The sequence below is a fragment of the Sapajus apella genome, unplaced genomic scaffold (assembly GCF_009761245.1).
Source record: "Sapajus apella isolate SASKATOON/1434 unplaced genomic scaffold, GSC_monkey_1.0 scaffold98, whole genome shotgun sequence".
In the NCBI taxonomy this organism is placed as follows: domain Eukaryota; kingdom Metazoa; phylum Chordata; class Mammalia; order Primates; family Cebidae; genus Sapajus; species Sapajus apella.
The window spans coordinates 3,034,134-3,050,040 of record NW_022437038.1 but is presented as its reverse complement, the minus strand read 5'-3'; the positions used below and the strand labels follow the sequence as shown (position 1 = coordinate 3,050,040).

General features: G+C 35.2%; 1 protein-coding gene across 10 annotated transcripts in view; it reads right to left on the bottom strand.

Annotated features, from left to right (window-relative positions):
- The window catches only part of DIAPH2 (diaphanous related formin 2), a 916,386-nt gene that overhangs the window by 573,791 nt on the left and 326,688 nt on the right, over positions 1-15,907 (bottom strand). The window lies entirely within an intron of this gene.

Below are 15,907 nucleotides of genomic sequence, written 5' to 3'. Positions count from 1 at the left end.
TACTCAGGAGGCTGACGTGGGAGGATCACTTGAGACCAGGAGTTGGAGGTTGCAGTGAGCCAAGATTGTGCCACTGCACTCCAGCCTGGGTGACAGAGCAAGACCCTGTCACAAAATAAAAAAATAAATAAAAAGAGTAAAGCATCTCAACAGATATTTCTGCAAAGTAGATATACAAATAGGTAATAAATACATGAAATGATGCCAAAAATCATTAGCCACTGGGGAAATGCAAATAAAACTCTAATACTCTCATATCCACTAAGATGGCTAACATTAAAAGCAGACAACACCAAGGGTTGCAGAAGATGTGGAAAAACTGTAACCCTTTTACATTGCTAGTGGGAGTGTGAAATGGTACAGCTCCTTTGGAAAACTGTTTGGCAGTTCCTCAGAATGTCAAACATAGAATCACCATATGACCCAGCAATTCCACTCCTAGATAAATACCAATATACACCCAAAAGAATTGAAAAGAGGCATTCACACAAGTACTTGTATAGGAACACTAATATCAGCACTATTTGCAACAGCCAAAAGGTGGAAACAACCTAGATGTCCATCAACTGATGAATGAATAAACAATCTGTGGTATATCATACAACAGAATACTACTCAACCATAAAATGGAATGATGTACTGATATGTGCTACAACATGAACCTTGAAAGCATAAGCTAAGTGAAAGGAGCCAGACAAAAAGTCCACAGGTTATGTAATTACATTTATATAAAATGTCCAGAATAGACAAATACATAGAAACAGAAGATAGATTAGTGATTGACAGGGATAGGGGTTTGAGGATGGAAGATGAGGAACGACTGACTGCTAATGGGTACAGGTTTCTTGAAAAACAAAAACAAAACCAAGAGAAGATGTATCAGGAAGTTTCTGTCAAATATAAAGATGAAGAACGATAAGAAACAGCTAAGAGAAAAGGTTGGAAGGTAGGAACTAGAGGCAATAGAAAGAGTAGTTTCAGTAGAGTAACAAACATGGGTACCACACCGCAAAGGGTCAGTGAACAGGCTGGGAAATAGCAGATGCACTGAATATTGACATCATATTGAAGATGATTAGCCATGAAAATAATAAAATCATTTAAATGTTAGGCCGATAGGCACATCGAAAACAATTCCATGACCATTTAAAAAAATATTCTATGGAATATTTTGGCATGGTAACTTCTATAATACAATTAATTTTCTAATACCTTAAGAAGATTAAAGTAATAATTATGTAAATGACCAAGCTCATATATGACATTGCCACAGCATTTTACATAATACAGCTTTTTAAATTAAAAATTGCAGTTCATAACTTTTCTTGTTATTGTTCTGAATAAATTATTTTTTTCCTCAAAATAAAGACCTGGATGTAATTGCAAGAAAAGTTTAAAAAGAAACATAGGGAGATTCAATGTTTACAAGCGCCTCAGCATGTTAGAAGCTCTGGTTTCTTTTGGCGTCATTGGAATGCTGCTCTTTATGTAAGTCCATTGTGCAGTAATGAATGAAATGGCTACCAATGCTCTCCAAATAAAAGACTCACTCTCCCTCAACAGAAGCAGGTGCTATCGAACAGCTACTGTTTGCACAGCGACTTTCCAGACAAAAACTTTACACAAAAGGAACATACAAATAATTCCTGGGAGGCCTCCTCTGTGAATCTCCAAGACAATAGCCCAGCTGCAGTAACGCCACATGTGCCATTTTTAAGGTCAGTTTGGTATCTGTGCCTTTTCCGTAGCACTACTACAAGCATATTTATAAGGCACATATCACCCAGAAATATACACTTGAGGTTATATTTTATTATTTGATGAATGTCTTAGTATAAGGTCTTTAATTACAAACAATCTTTTGGCTGTTGTAACAACTGTGTTACAATTGTGACACAAATAAGTACTGATAAGAAGTACCTTTTTAGCACTTTTTCGCCCATCATATTTTAGATTCATCTATTATTCTGAAAAGTAGTAGTTGCATATAAACTTATTTACTTTGCAAAAGGAAGAATTAGTTTTTCAGCTTATAAAAATATGAAGTGATATTATTGATAATTCAAGAATCTACACTATAAGCCATGTGATTTCTAATTTACTTCTGCACATAATTTATAAAAATGTTTGCATCTCTATAATTTAATGGTATCCAATAATTTCTTTAAAATAACCATCAGAATGAATAAAAGTACAGATACGGCTTAGGTTTCCACCTAAAGTTGTATCAACAGGTTTTCATATTCATTTTGGGACTTCTAAAATTCCTATAGTACCAGGTATGTACAAAATAAATTATGAGATAAAACAGCAATACTATCCAGAAAATGAGAGGAAGGAAAATGATTAGAATCACCTGTTTATTCTTTTAAAATAATGCTAGAATACTGATACGATATTTTACAAGCATTATCAAAAATGTCATTGATACTTAGCAACTCCCGACACAAGACATGCAAAGGCAAATTAGAGGCATTTTTAAAGGAAGGCCAAGCAATGTATTTTGTAAAAGAAAAAAAACAAACTGTTTTCTACATGTGAGAAAAAGCGATGTTGCTTGCAATCCAATAATAAGACAATTATCAGAGTTTCAACAGGAAGTCTGATAGCCTGGATATAACAAGGACAGGAAGAAGGCAGAAAAGCAGTCCTTAACCTAAAGTTAGTACTGAAAGATCGAGAGAGCCACCTGCAGTTTGAAATCCAGAAATATGAAAATTCCTCTGACCCTCTATTTAAAAGCATTGTTTCTAGGGACGATTCTCTCAGAGCTCCTGATTAATTTTGACTTGGTTAGGAAAGTACATCACAATATAACTCAGATGTACTGCAAAATAATTATATTATGTTTTGAGTTCTATGATCCTTTCAATGTAAGATTTATGCTTTCTACTTTTTTACAATTGTATGCTAATAAAAGAATATTTATTGAGCACTTACTACATGTGTTACTTTTTATTTCCTAACCAAATGGCAATGGAATTTGTATTATAAATGATATTTTACTATCAACTATGCAACAATATGAGTCCTTGTAAGAACAATCTTCAACCTTTGGGGGCACTATCAAAATAGAAATTATCTTGCTTTTTAAAGTAAAGTTTCTACTTTCAAGTTTAGATTACAATGATTCCAAAATGCTTTTATTCTCTCTGTCCCCAATTGGGTAACCATAATGTCCTCATGGCCCATATTAAACATATCTTCAAATAAACATATCCAAGTTAATATATAAAGTTTTCAGGCAAGAGCACAGACTATTATCAATCAGGAGTCTGTTTGGAGTGTTATAAGGTAATGCCATATTTGGTGTTGATATCTAAGTCTCTACTGGATCCTAAAGTCTAAGGATATCAACATGTAGGTAAGAAGAATAGGTTCTTTCCCATTTTCAGCTTTCACAATGGAGGAGAAACTCTTAACTGATACTTAGGAGAAAGATGGCTGAAAATGTTTATTAGTCTGTTCTACCACTTATAAAAATTAATATTACCACATGATTTCTAGACTATTAAAAAGGAAAGATTTATTTTAGAGATTATTGCATTCTCAGTTGATCTCTGGGTAGGTAAGTCTTACGGAGTCTCACTTTGTCGCCCAGGCTGGAGTGCAGTGGTGCAATCTTGGCTCACTGCAACCTCTGCCTCCTAGGTTCAAGTGATTCTTTTGCCTCATCCTCCCGTGTAGCTGGGACTACAGGTGCATGCCACCACACTCAGCTAATTTTTGTATTTTTAGTAGAGACAGGTTTCACCATGTTGGCTACACTGGTCTCAACCTCCTGACCTCAAGTGATCTGCCTGCCTCGGCCTCCCAAAGTGCTGGGATTACAGGCGTGAGCCACCACACCCAGAATGGGTAGGTAACTCTTAAGTCTGGAGCTAAATCTATCAAAACTTCATAAAACCTAACATGGTCAAACATCAAGACTGTTGCTACCACAAGCAAATGTTTCCCATACAGTGATACATCAATTTTCTCAGGAGTAATAACACTCTGACCCCCATCCAGGATATCAGAAAAATGAAACAGGCAATTCTATCACATCAGAAGATGTGGTCAGAATTGATGAGTTGACCTGTTTTTAACAAATCAGGTCATTCTCAACTTGGGAAAGACATCAGTTATTTTGAGACGGAAATCAAGAATAGTCAGATTTTATTCTGGCTTTAATAATATACCTTTCATATCAGCTAGTTGCTTTGTTTCTTTACCTCTTCTAATCAGATCCTACTCAGGAGAAATAAATGGAAATAAAAGTGAATTTGTTCAAGTCTGCTACTAAAGCATAGTTATAACAAAATTTATGTTTGAACACAAACCCCTAAGCACTAACACGGTTGAGGGAAAGAGGACAATCCTTCTCCTGGCTGGAAAAGTGATAAATAATTGACACACACAAAGAAGGTGATTCTTGCCTGCCTATCCTACACAGACTAAAGCATGTCTTTCTCTGATGTGGGAATGATCTGAATCTGTATCTCTTTCAGAGACACTGGCTCTGGAATATGTGTAGATACATGAATAGGCTGGGTGTTCACTTGAAGGTATTACTGAATGTTTTAGAGACACCAGGGATCTCAAAGAATTTCTCCATTTCAAAGAGTTTGACATTAACTGATAACATTAAATGCAATATCATATTTTTAGCAAAATCTACAACAAACTCGAAATAATTTTCCAGATAAAATACCTTAAATGTAAACTAAAAGTGTAAAGTTTTCTAACTGGCTTTGATTAGGCTCATATAATCTAAAGAAACAACATCAATATCTTCTTGAGTGAGTTGATATGTAAGAAAATCCCTAGTGTCAATCTCATTGTATTGCAGATAGCTAAAATTTCTTTCCAAATTACTACTTACCTATATATTTTTAGATAGACTATAACTTGCAAGATTGAATTATGTAATTACAGATTCTTGAATACTTGTTGATTATTTATTCCAAATGTAATCTGATTTCCTTTGGTAATATTGAAGCAGGCTTGTCATCTTTAGCTATGTTTTAACAAAAAATGGTTTATGTGTAGTATCACTGCTAAGATAAGGTATTTAAACTATTTATATAGGTAAAAAGTAAACTGCAAAGAAAACAAGAAATCTAAAAATATCTTACAGCAACACAGCATAATCTTTTCCCGTACTGACTACATTCTTAATTCTATAGGTATGAATGCAAATGTTTCCAATACATCGTCTTAAAACATACTTAGTATTATAGAGATTTAAATGTATAGCTATGTCTGTCACATAATACTAGAGGATAGAAAATGAAATGCCTACTTTGAAAATTCTTTTCACTTAATCAAATGTCCTATAAGTCAAGAGGTGCATTATGATGAAAGAGTTAAGAATCTGAGCTATGAATCCAGACAGCATGGGTACAAACTCTAGTTCTCCCACTTACTAGCTGTATGACCTTGGTTAATTTACTGAAGCTCTTTACACTCAGCTTTTCTCATTTATAAAATGAGGAAAATATTAGTTTTCATTGGGTTAATGTTAGAATTAAATTAGTCCATGAGCATTAAACATTTAGAGCAATGTCCGGCACATAGCAAGCACTAGGTATATGTTTGTAAGTATTATTGTTATAATCTTTAAAATAATCTAAATCAATTCATAGGTATACAGAATGATACTCAAACCATGAAATTTTGAATAAAGTTAGGCAGAAAATGGTAGAAACAATGAAAGAATAAGAAAAGGCAGGGCACGGTGGCTCATGCCTGTAATCCCAACACTTTGGGATGCCGAGGAGGGTGGATCACGAGGTCAAGAGATGGAGACCATCCTGGCCAACATGGTGAAACCCCGTCTCTACTAAAAACACAAAAATTAGCCGGGCGTTTGGCACGCTCCTGTAGTCCCAGCTATTTGGGAGGCTGAGGCGGAAGAAATGCCTGAACCCAGGAGGCGGAGGTTGCAGTGAGCCAAGACTGCGCCACTGTGCTCCAGCCTGGTGACAGAACAAGACTCCGTCTCAAAAAAAAAAATAATAATAATAAGAAAAATAGCAATTCTAATATCCAAGATAAAGTAATTAAAGTCTGAAAATAAAATCTGCATTATTTCCAATGACAAAACATTATAATGAATAATTTCAAACTAATAAGGTGAGTTAGAAACCCTAATTATCAAATAAATGTCTGGCAGTATACTGGATGTGAATACAATTTGCAGCTGCCAAATACTTAACATATCCCTATAGTACAAAACATGTAGTATTTTTTGTTTGTTTTTTTTTTAAAAAAGATAGGGTTTTACTCTGTCAGCCAGGCTGGAATACAGTGGTGTGATCATAGCTCACTGAAGCCTTGAACTACAGGCCTCAAGCAATCTTCCCGCCACAGCCTCCCAAGTAGCTAGGACTACAGATGTGTATCACTTGGCTAATTTTTTAAGTTTTTGCAGAGACAGGGTCTTCCTATGTTGCCTAGGCTGGTTTTGAATTGCCGAGCTAAAACAATCCTCCCACCTCCCTCTCCCAAAGCACTGGAATTACAGCTGTGAACCACCATGCCCAGCAACATAGTAACATTTTAAGGAACATAAATCTCTCTGAAGAGATGAATTTTGAAAACATTATTTAAAAGTTTAAAAAAAATTATCTTGGGATGTCAGAATTCCAGATGACAATAATTTTTGATGTATACAATATTTTTTCCAAATTTGCCAATGATATATCCAGATTTTCCACAACAAACATTAATTTTATAATAAAATAACTTTACTAAAAAATAAAATGCTCAACAATAGTTTTGAAACATTATTTTCAGAGAAAAAGCTAACAATAAAAAAACCTTACACTTGTGTATAGATACCTACCTGGAGAATTAACGCAGGTCTTCTTCCCCAAAAACTAACCTTCACAGCTGAACTTTTCCTATTCCACCTAACAGAAGAAAAATAGTACCACGCCATCTTCCAAACAAAGGTGGTCAGATTGGACACCACCACACATTGTCAACAGTGGAAACAGCATATGTGCAAAAGCACGTAGCATTTTATAGGCTAACCATTTTCACAGTTACTCATTATCCTGAATATAATCCTAAAAATAGATAGACCTAATATAATTATCCTTACTTTACATTGGAGGAAAAAGGTTCAGAGAAGTAAATTGACTTTCTTGATGTCAGGGCTAGAAAGTATAGAGCTGGGATTATAAATTGGTCTTCTGATTCCCAGCCTAGCAATAGATCCTACTCTCTATCAGTAGTTCATAGCTTCACCTCCAATAACACAGACTTAGGTTTTCTTTCCCTGTTATTCCTACTGCTTTTACACTTAGCAAATACTTCCACTTTAACAACCGTTTTATTAGACTGTTTCTTTACAAGCCCTACGCTCTATTATATCATAAGATTCCTGATGACAGTAATCATATCATTTCCTCTTTGTAACCATAGAACAAGGGAAGGTATTCTGCACAAAGGAAGTGCTTAGTCACTGTTTTCTGAATGAGTAAAATGTAAATTCATACAGTACATTCTATACTCATCAAGCCTCAGAGTATTTTTCTTTATCAAATGTATTCATATATTAACAATGAATTACTTATTTTCCCTAGTCATTTCTACCACTATTCTACTTATTAACTATTCCTTATATTTAAAAATTACTGACCATTATTAATTTCATTTATATACCTTAACATCATTTACATTATATTCTTTCATCTTTAGGAGAGTGTAATATTAAGTCTAAATACATTAATCAAAGCTCTCAACATCCATTCATACAGTAATAATATTTAAGACTTTCGTGGCTGGTGGCTCATGCCTATAATCTCAGCACTTTGGGAAGCCAGAGTGGGCGATTTCTTGAGGCTAGGAGTTTGAGACCAGCTTGTGTGACACGGTGAAATCCAACTCTATAAAAAATACCAAAAGGAGCAGGGCGTGGTACCATGCACCTGTAGTCCCAGCCTCTTGGGAGACTGAGGTGGAAGGATCACCTGAACCCAGGAGGTCAAGGCTTGCAGTGAGCTGTAATCATGCCACTGCACCCCAGCCTGGGTGACAGAGTGTAATCCCCTCTCAAAAAAAAATAAGAAAAAAAGACTTCCTTCGTCTAAGTCCCTAAGGATACTAAGAGGAATGAAAGATGGTTCCCATCCAGGAAGATCTTACCTTCTGGGGAAAAGACAGACTTTTTACTTCTCAAAGAGTTAAGAACATGTGAAGAAACCAAGAGTAATGCCCATCTTACCTGCAACTTCCTCTTTGATGGCTCAAATAATCTTCCTTACGTATAATAACATTTGTCAGTGAGTGATAATGAGTACAACTGCAAGATCACCTTGCTAGTACAAACACCATATGTCCAAAAGTTAACTATGATAGTCCCCCCTTATCCATGGTTTCATTTTCTACAGTTTCAGTCACCCATGGTCAACTGCAGTCCAAAGATATTAAATGGAAAATTCCAGAAATAAATAATTCATAAATTTTAAATTGTGCACCATTCTGAGTAATGTGATACAATCTCTGTGTCCTGTTCCATCCTGCCCGGAACATAAATCAATCCTTTGTCCAGCATATTCACACTATGTATGCTACTCACCCATTAGTAACTTAGTAATTGTCTCAGTTATCAGATCAACTGTAGAGGTACCATTGTGCTAGAGTTCAGGTAACCCCATTTTATAAGGCCCCAATGCACAAGAGTAGTGATGCTGGCATACTGTTATTATTGTTCTACTTTATTACTATTACTGTTAGTCTCTTACTATGGCTAATTTACAAATCAAACTTTGTTGTAAATACACATATATATGAAAAAAACCTAGTATTTATAGAGTTCGGTATTATCTGCAGTTTCACTGTGCGTCTCGTATCCCCCTGTGGATAAGGCAGGGTGCCTTACTGTTAATTAGAAGTGGGGTGGGGGAGGGAACTATTGTATTGTTAATTACAAGCAAGTTCCATAAGATATACCTACATGCACACACACACAAAGTAGTTGCAGAGAGCACTAAGTAAATTAAGAATTGTGTTCCTGAGTCAGTGCGAGGAAGGGCTTATTTATATAGTATACTTCAGGTTCATTCTCACTAGAAAATGCTACAATGACATTAACCATTCTTTGTTAAAATGTATTGATACTGAAGGTTGTGTTAACTAGATTACCTGAATAGAGAAGTGAATGGGTCAACTGCAGCACCACATAGCCAAGAGCTTGAATTTTCCCTGTCCTTTAGGATTTCTTTTAATCCAGTTGATGTTTCAGTTGAAATGGCATTATTGCCATTAGCTTTAGGGTGTAGGTAGATTTAAAATACAGCAGTTGTGGCATTGCAATTTGATGTATTCCCCCAAGGATCTGTTTCACATAATGATGCGACAATCCTAGTCTTGTGATTTTTAAAACTTCACTAACAGCCTTAGTCTTTTAGCAGAAGACTTTCTTTCCATATTGCCAATGAAAAATGTATCATTAATACTCGTAATGACATCAAAATGGATAAAACCAATGTAAAAAAATCCAAGTGAAAATCTATTAATGCCTATTACATATTCAGATGGAAAATCTTGTTTTAAATTATTTGGATGATTATTCCAGAAAAGTAGGTCTTAAAAAATCATGGAACTTACAGACTATATATATATATATATATATATATATATATATATATAGAGAGAGAGAGAGAGAGGGAGAATATATTATATTTAATAATGAAACCATTATTAAATTTAAAACTAAAATAGCACTGGCCTCAGGTTAGGGGAGACAAGGAATAGGTAAAAGAGTACACATACTTAAGGAATATGTGATTGTCTAGGCTGTAGATTTTGCATTTGGGTGGTGACGTCTGAAATACTGAATTATTATAAATAACTGATTAAATTAAGTCACCCTCAAATCAATAAGAGTGGGTTAAGAACAAAGGGACTGTGATTAGTTCAATTCTATTAATCTGAAATCAAAAAACGAAAGTGGAAGGATAGGGACAATGTAGCACCAGACACATAAAAATAAACATACTCTTACCATGATTGAACAATCATACTCCTTGGTATTTATCCAAATGAGTTTAAAACTTATATCCACACACACAGGAAAAACCTGAGCACAACTGTTATGATAGCTTTCTTCATAATTGTTAAAACTTAGAAGTAACCAAGATGTACTTTGGTAGGTGCTGGTATATCCACACAGTGGAATATTATTCAGCAATAAAAGAAATGAGATTTCAAGCCACTGTAAGACATGGAACAACCTTAAATGCTCGGTGAAAAAAGCCAGTCTGGAAAGATTTAGGCAAAACCATGAAGACAGGAAAATGACCAGTGGTTGTCAGGGGTTTGGAGGTAGGAAGGTAGGCATGAATAGGTAGAGCACAGAAGATTTTTAGGGCAGTGAAACTCATCTGGATGATACTAAAATGGTAGATACATGTCGCTATATACATGTCAAAACCCATAGAACTATACAACATCGAGAGTAAACTCTAATTTAAACTATGGATTTATTTAATAATGTACGAATATTGGGTTCTTCAGTTGTAACAAGTGTACCATACTAATGCAAGATGCTAATAATAAGGAAAGCTGGAAGGAAGAGAGGAGGTCAGGGTATACACAGGAACTCTCTACTTTCCATGCAGTTTTCCAGTGAACCTAAAATGCTCTTTAAGAAGCAGTCTGTTAATTAAATCAATTAATAAGTAGAATATAGCACCAGTCATTTATGAGTGGCTAATTAAGCACAGGGGTTTTTAATATGTCACTAATTACCTGTATTAAAATCAATGTATGTAAAAGCAGGATTTAAAAGCAAAAGTATATGTGGCATATGTTGGTATATTGGCAATGTTGTCACAATAGCAGCAAAGTAAATGTGGTACTTCTCATAAAAATAAAAATGAAGAACCAATAATACTTGAATCTTGTTTTACCACCTTATGTGACAATGACTGAAAAATAATTTTTAAAAATCACTCCAAAACATTATAAAATAAACACGTACGTATAAACTTTAACACTGAATTTATAAAATACTAGCCTCTCCTGTTTCACGTATGAATAGGCAAATAAAATTAGGGGCTTGTTAACATGACAAGACAGCTGCACCTTATTTAAAATAATTAATCAACTGAATATATATGAGCATAAGATGTTGGCGTTAAGGGAAACTCCGGGCATTTAGCCTCCTCCAGATCTGGTCTTATGTGTAAAATAAAGAAACGTATTTTAAATGCATAAGTCAGATTAATAAATGCAAATGCTAAAACATCTTATGCTAACGAATAACTTCCAACATGTTTTGCAAGCAGCAATTTCCTTGCTCACCTAGGCAACTAAGATTCTGCCATATTTATGTGCTTCTCTCAAGTCCTGGCTCTCCACCATGCCATGCTGGCACAGAGTACTAAGTATAATTAATTTGTGGCAGGTCAGCTCCATTCACATGGCTTTTCCTCCTTCTATTAAGTTTATTTGGATTTCATGAAGATTGTGCCAGTAATCGGAAAAAAAGGGCAGCCGGGTAATTTCTTTTTAAATCATGCTACTGCAGCTGTCTTTTATATCTCATCATCATTGAGACATTTGAAAGGTGACTTGTTACTAGAAACCACTTACACCTCCACTGCCATCAAGCTGCACCATAAGATCACAGGTGGGAGGAGGTCTCAAAAATTAAATTACATAAAATGGAGAGTTGTGTTACCTTGAGTTTAACTAAAAGCCATATATTTCAATGTGTCTGTGTCATCTCATAAAACCATTAAAACAAAAACAGTGGAACTTTCATTGAATATATATGACTGTAAAATGAACAAAGAAGGTCCCAAATTATTGACAGTCACTTCCTAACTCTTCCTCTCCATTCAATGCATATGGGAATTCATGCTTTTGTACAGTGCTTTATTAAAGTTTTACAGTATTTATAACCTTTCACTTAATGTACTATTTATAGTCTTTCAAACATTAGTGTTTTTCTGTCACTATCATCAAAGGAGAAAAAAGATAATTCTAAACTACTAACGTATAGTAAATAAAATTAATAGAGAAAAATAAAAAGACTAATGATATTTATAATATTTTCCTCAAAGGCCTATATTAAAAAGATTTAGTGATTATCAAGTTTGTATTGAGAGACATACTTCGGGGTTAACATTTTCGAATAATTATGTTGAAAAATATTAAAATAAGCACTTTCCAATAGATGTACCTAAAAAGTTCCTGCAATTTACTTCCGACAGCTCCAAGGAAGGTGTTAACAGAAGTAGTACATAACTTCATGCCCACCACCATGATGAAAGCCCGTGATACACCCCACAGACTGCCAGCTGTGCAAGAATTTAAAAAATGGTCACATTTAACACTAACCAGCAAGACTAGATCACCACCACTTTTCTCTGTATATTAATCTCCTTCTCACCACACAGCCATGAAGAGTTGCATCATGAGCTGAAGCAACTACAAAGTAGATGGACGTAATGATGTAAGCAATGATATACCTTAAGAGATTAAAACAAATTACATTATGGTGGAACAGCTTAGATACAACAGAAGCTGTGACAACAGTTAACTACATAGCAGCTAAGAATTTGGTAGCTTCTTTTGAAAAATTTTCTTTGTGACAAGCAATTTGTCAAAGGTATCAATAGCATTCCATTCTGGAAACAGTGGCTACAGTCTCAAACTATTAAGCGGGGGTGGGGGGAAGGACTTTCCATATCCTGACGTGTAAGAATGAACCCGAAGAGACAAAGTATAAACTCCATCAACATGACCAACTTTTTACACAGACACAGTAAAGATCAGTAGCCTAAAATATATAGTCTCTCTCTGGTTATAAAGAAGGCTGATTCTTTCTTCTAATTTTGATTTTTTTCATAATGATACTCTGATGATACAAACTTGGCATTCCAATATAAAAGATCAACAATGAGTGACTTTCAATACTTCCAAATATGTTTTCACATTCTACCAAATTGTATAAACTTATAGCCTAAGTGAGATGTTCTCTAAAACAAATGGGAACAATTTAGCCTTAAGAAAAGCCCAATATCTAATTTTGCAAGAATTAGCCACTGATGGGATTGCATTTCATGAAAAGACTAAATGTCGATCTCACACTTGGTGAACTGCCCCACCTACTGATCCACATGAAAACAGAAGAAATTCATGACCAACATATTGACAGCTTGTGATTTGTTTCAAGGCACACCTTTTTACCAGTATTCTGAGGATATATTCCTACTATACCAAGTTAATGGTAGGTCCTGACATAATCGTCTTCCTTCTAACAAAACGGGTGAGTAGATGAGATTCCTAGCAACAAGCTTATTTAAATATAATTTGCTCAAAACTGAAGAAATCATAGAGGAACTGATCGATATATAGTTTAGTGTATAAATCCACAGTTAGAGTACTCTAGATACAGCTATTAATTCTGTCTTACACAGATATCTGCTGTAAACTGCTAGACGAGGCTTTTTTTTTTCTTTCGTGACAGTCTCGCTCTGTCACCCAGGCCAGAGTGCAGTGGCGCGATGTCAGCTTACTGCAACCTCCGTACATGAGGCTTTTTTTTAAAGAGAGATTTTGAGGCAGTATTTGCTTAAATTGAAGAAGATGTGTTACAAAGCCACCTAATTTAGAAAATGTACACCGACACACATTTACACAAGTCATTTTTAAAGCACAGATAATATCATCAAACAATAGGAAAAGTAACTTTGATGTAAGGTCGGCATATTGAATACTTGCTACTATAAGAATCTTGGAAGGATTGTCAGAAGCCAGGTCACTTAAAGCATAAGTGACAAATGAATGCACACAGGAAAGACAATGGAAACGATTGAGTTCAGTCACTTTGTGCTGTTCATCAATGAAAACCAAAACAAGACCTTCCCAAACATGAAACACTGATAGATTCATGGAGGGCAGAGCATTTAATTACCTGATAAGAAATGAAATATCAAGAATGCCTGTTTAATTGGTTCCCGTATAACTGTTGGTATTACGGAATATTTTAAGCTAAACATGGTACATTTTGATGACTCAGGTGCTATAGGTAGCCTAATTTTTTTCCATGTATCTTTCATGTTATTTATATAACTTTTAAACAATGCTACTTAGCTCCATTCTTTCTGAAATGTTTTCATGTAATCATTATCCATTCTTTAAAGAGACTAAATTAAACATTTAATTTTTAAAATAAAAGCAAATGCTTTAAGGATAAATTTCTCAAATATACTAAAAAATAAAATTAGGTCGAAATGTTGCATATATTCCTAAGTGATACGCATGCTTTCAGTGTATGTACTGATACATCAGAATAACAAGAAAACAATGGCACCAAACACTCATATAAAATTTACCATGGACTAGGCCACTATTCTAAATATTTTCATTATTTTTATCATCATGAAAACCCTATGAGGTAATATTATTGTCCTTCCTATTTAACAGATAAGGAAACTGAGATGTAAGAGGTTAGGTAACGTGCCTAAGGTTACGTAGCTAGTAAGTAGCAGTGCCTATTTCCAAACCAAGCACACTGACACCGGTTTTCATTACCACTGAGCACCACACTAGAGCTTCAGATTCTCCTATTGACTCTGAAGAAAAGCGGATGGTCTCTCACAAGTAGTTTCTAACTGGCAAATGTCTGTAGATCTCAGAGGAGTAGAAGCTGTGGAATTCATCTGGTTCAAAGTGTTGTAAAGGTAGATGCCAAGATTTATGTTGGGATTAGGAAAAGAAGATAAAAACATTATGTTTCATGAAGAAGAGTGGAAAATAAGTATGAGGAGAAATAGAGGAAAAGGAAAGTAAACAGCAGAAGAATTAACTCCAGAAACCTGAAACAAAAAGAAAGGCAAATTTTCCAAAAATAAAATCTAAGAAACAAAGCCTAGAAACAAATCACATTCCATCTTTAAGACCCAACAACCTGGTTTGCAGATATACCACTTGACTGAAACTGCCACTTTGCCTGTAAATTTCCCCTTAATTCCTTCCCACTATCGATCTTCCTGAACTATTCCTTAAATACTGATCACCATCCCTACTTTCTACCTCTTTCTCCTTTGGCCATTAACCCCATAGTGCAATACTGTATTTCTCATTCCTCTCTCCTCACTGATAATCTTAGAAAGCTCATCTTTCCACATTTATATTTTCTGTTGCTTAAAACTCATCACTAATTATACATCCCACTGTGTCATGAAAATAAACATGGGAAAAAATGGAAATAATACGTTGCATCACAAAGAGGCTCTTTCCTACTTTTCTATCATCAGAGCCATTCTCTACTTTGCTGGGCTTATTAGTCAGTTGATCTTCGACTCTAGCATCAATGTTCACTGATTCTGCCTCCTTCCCTTGTGTGTCTACAGCTATTAATAGTTTCCAAATTTTAGTTTATCTCACTCCTTGGTTGCTAAAACAGTCACATAGCTCATACCCCTGCCCCAAACTTCTCCCACTCCAGTGCCATGTCCAGGTGCCAGATCTGTTTATTTCAAACATCACCCTGCAAGTGCACCAAGATCTCCTAATGTCGGTCAGAGATCTCAGCTCCAGAATTTGTTTTTGAAGTCCCATTTGTACAGGGAAAGCAACAGAGAAAAAGGAGCCTTTGAACTTGGGAAAATGAGTAAGAGTTCACTACAGGAAAGTAGTCTGCAAGAACGGAATGATGCCATAAAGAAGCCTCCATGGGAAACCACCTGGTATTTGTTAACAAAGTTACTGAGAGCTGAGCATTGCCTTGCTCTGTCGTACGGGCATCTTCACAAGGAAAAAGAAGCAGCCATGAACTAAACCCAGAGCAAACCAATAGGCCTGGAGAAATAACTCTCCCTCCTCCACTTTTTTTTATGTGTTCAATGAGCAGAAAATAGTCATGGAGAAAAGGGGGTGGACAGCTGCTCTGCTCTTGCTT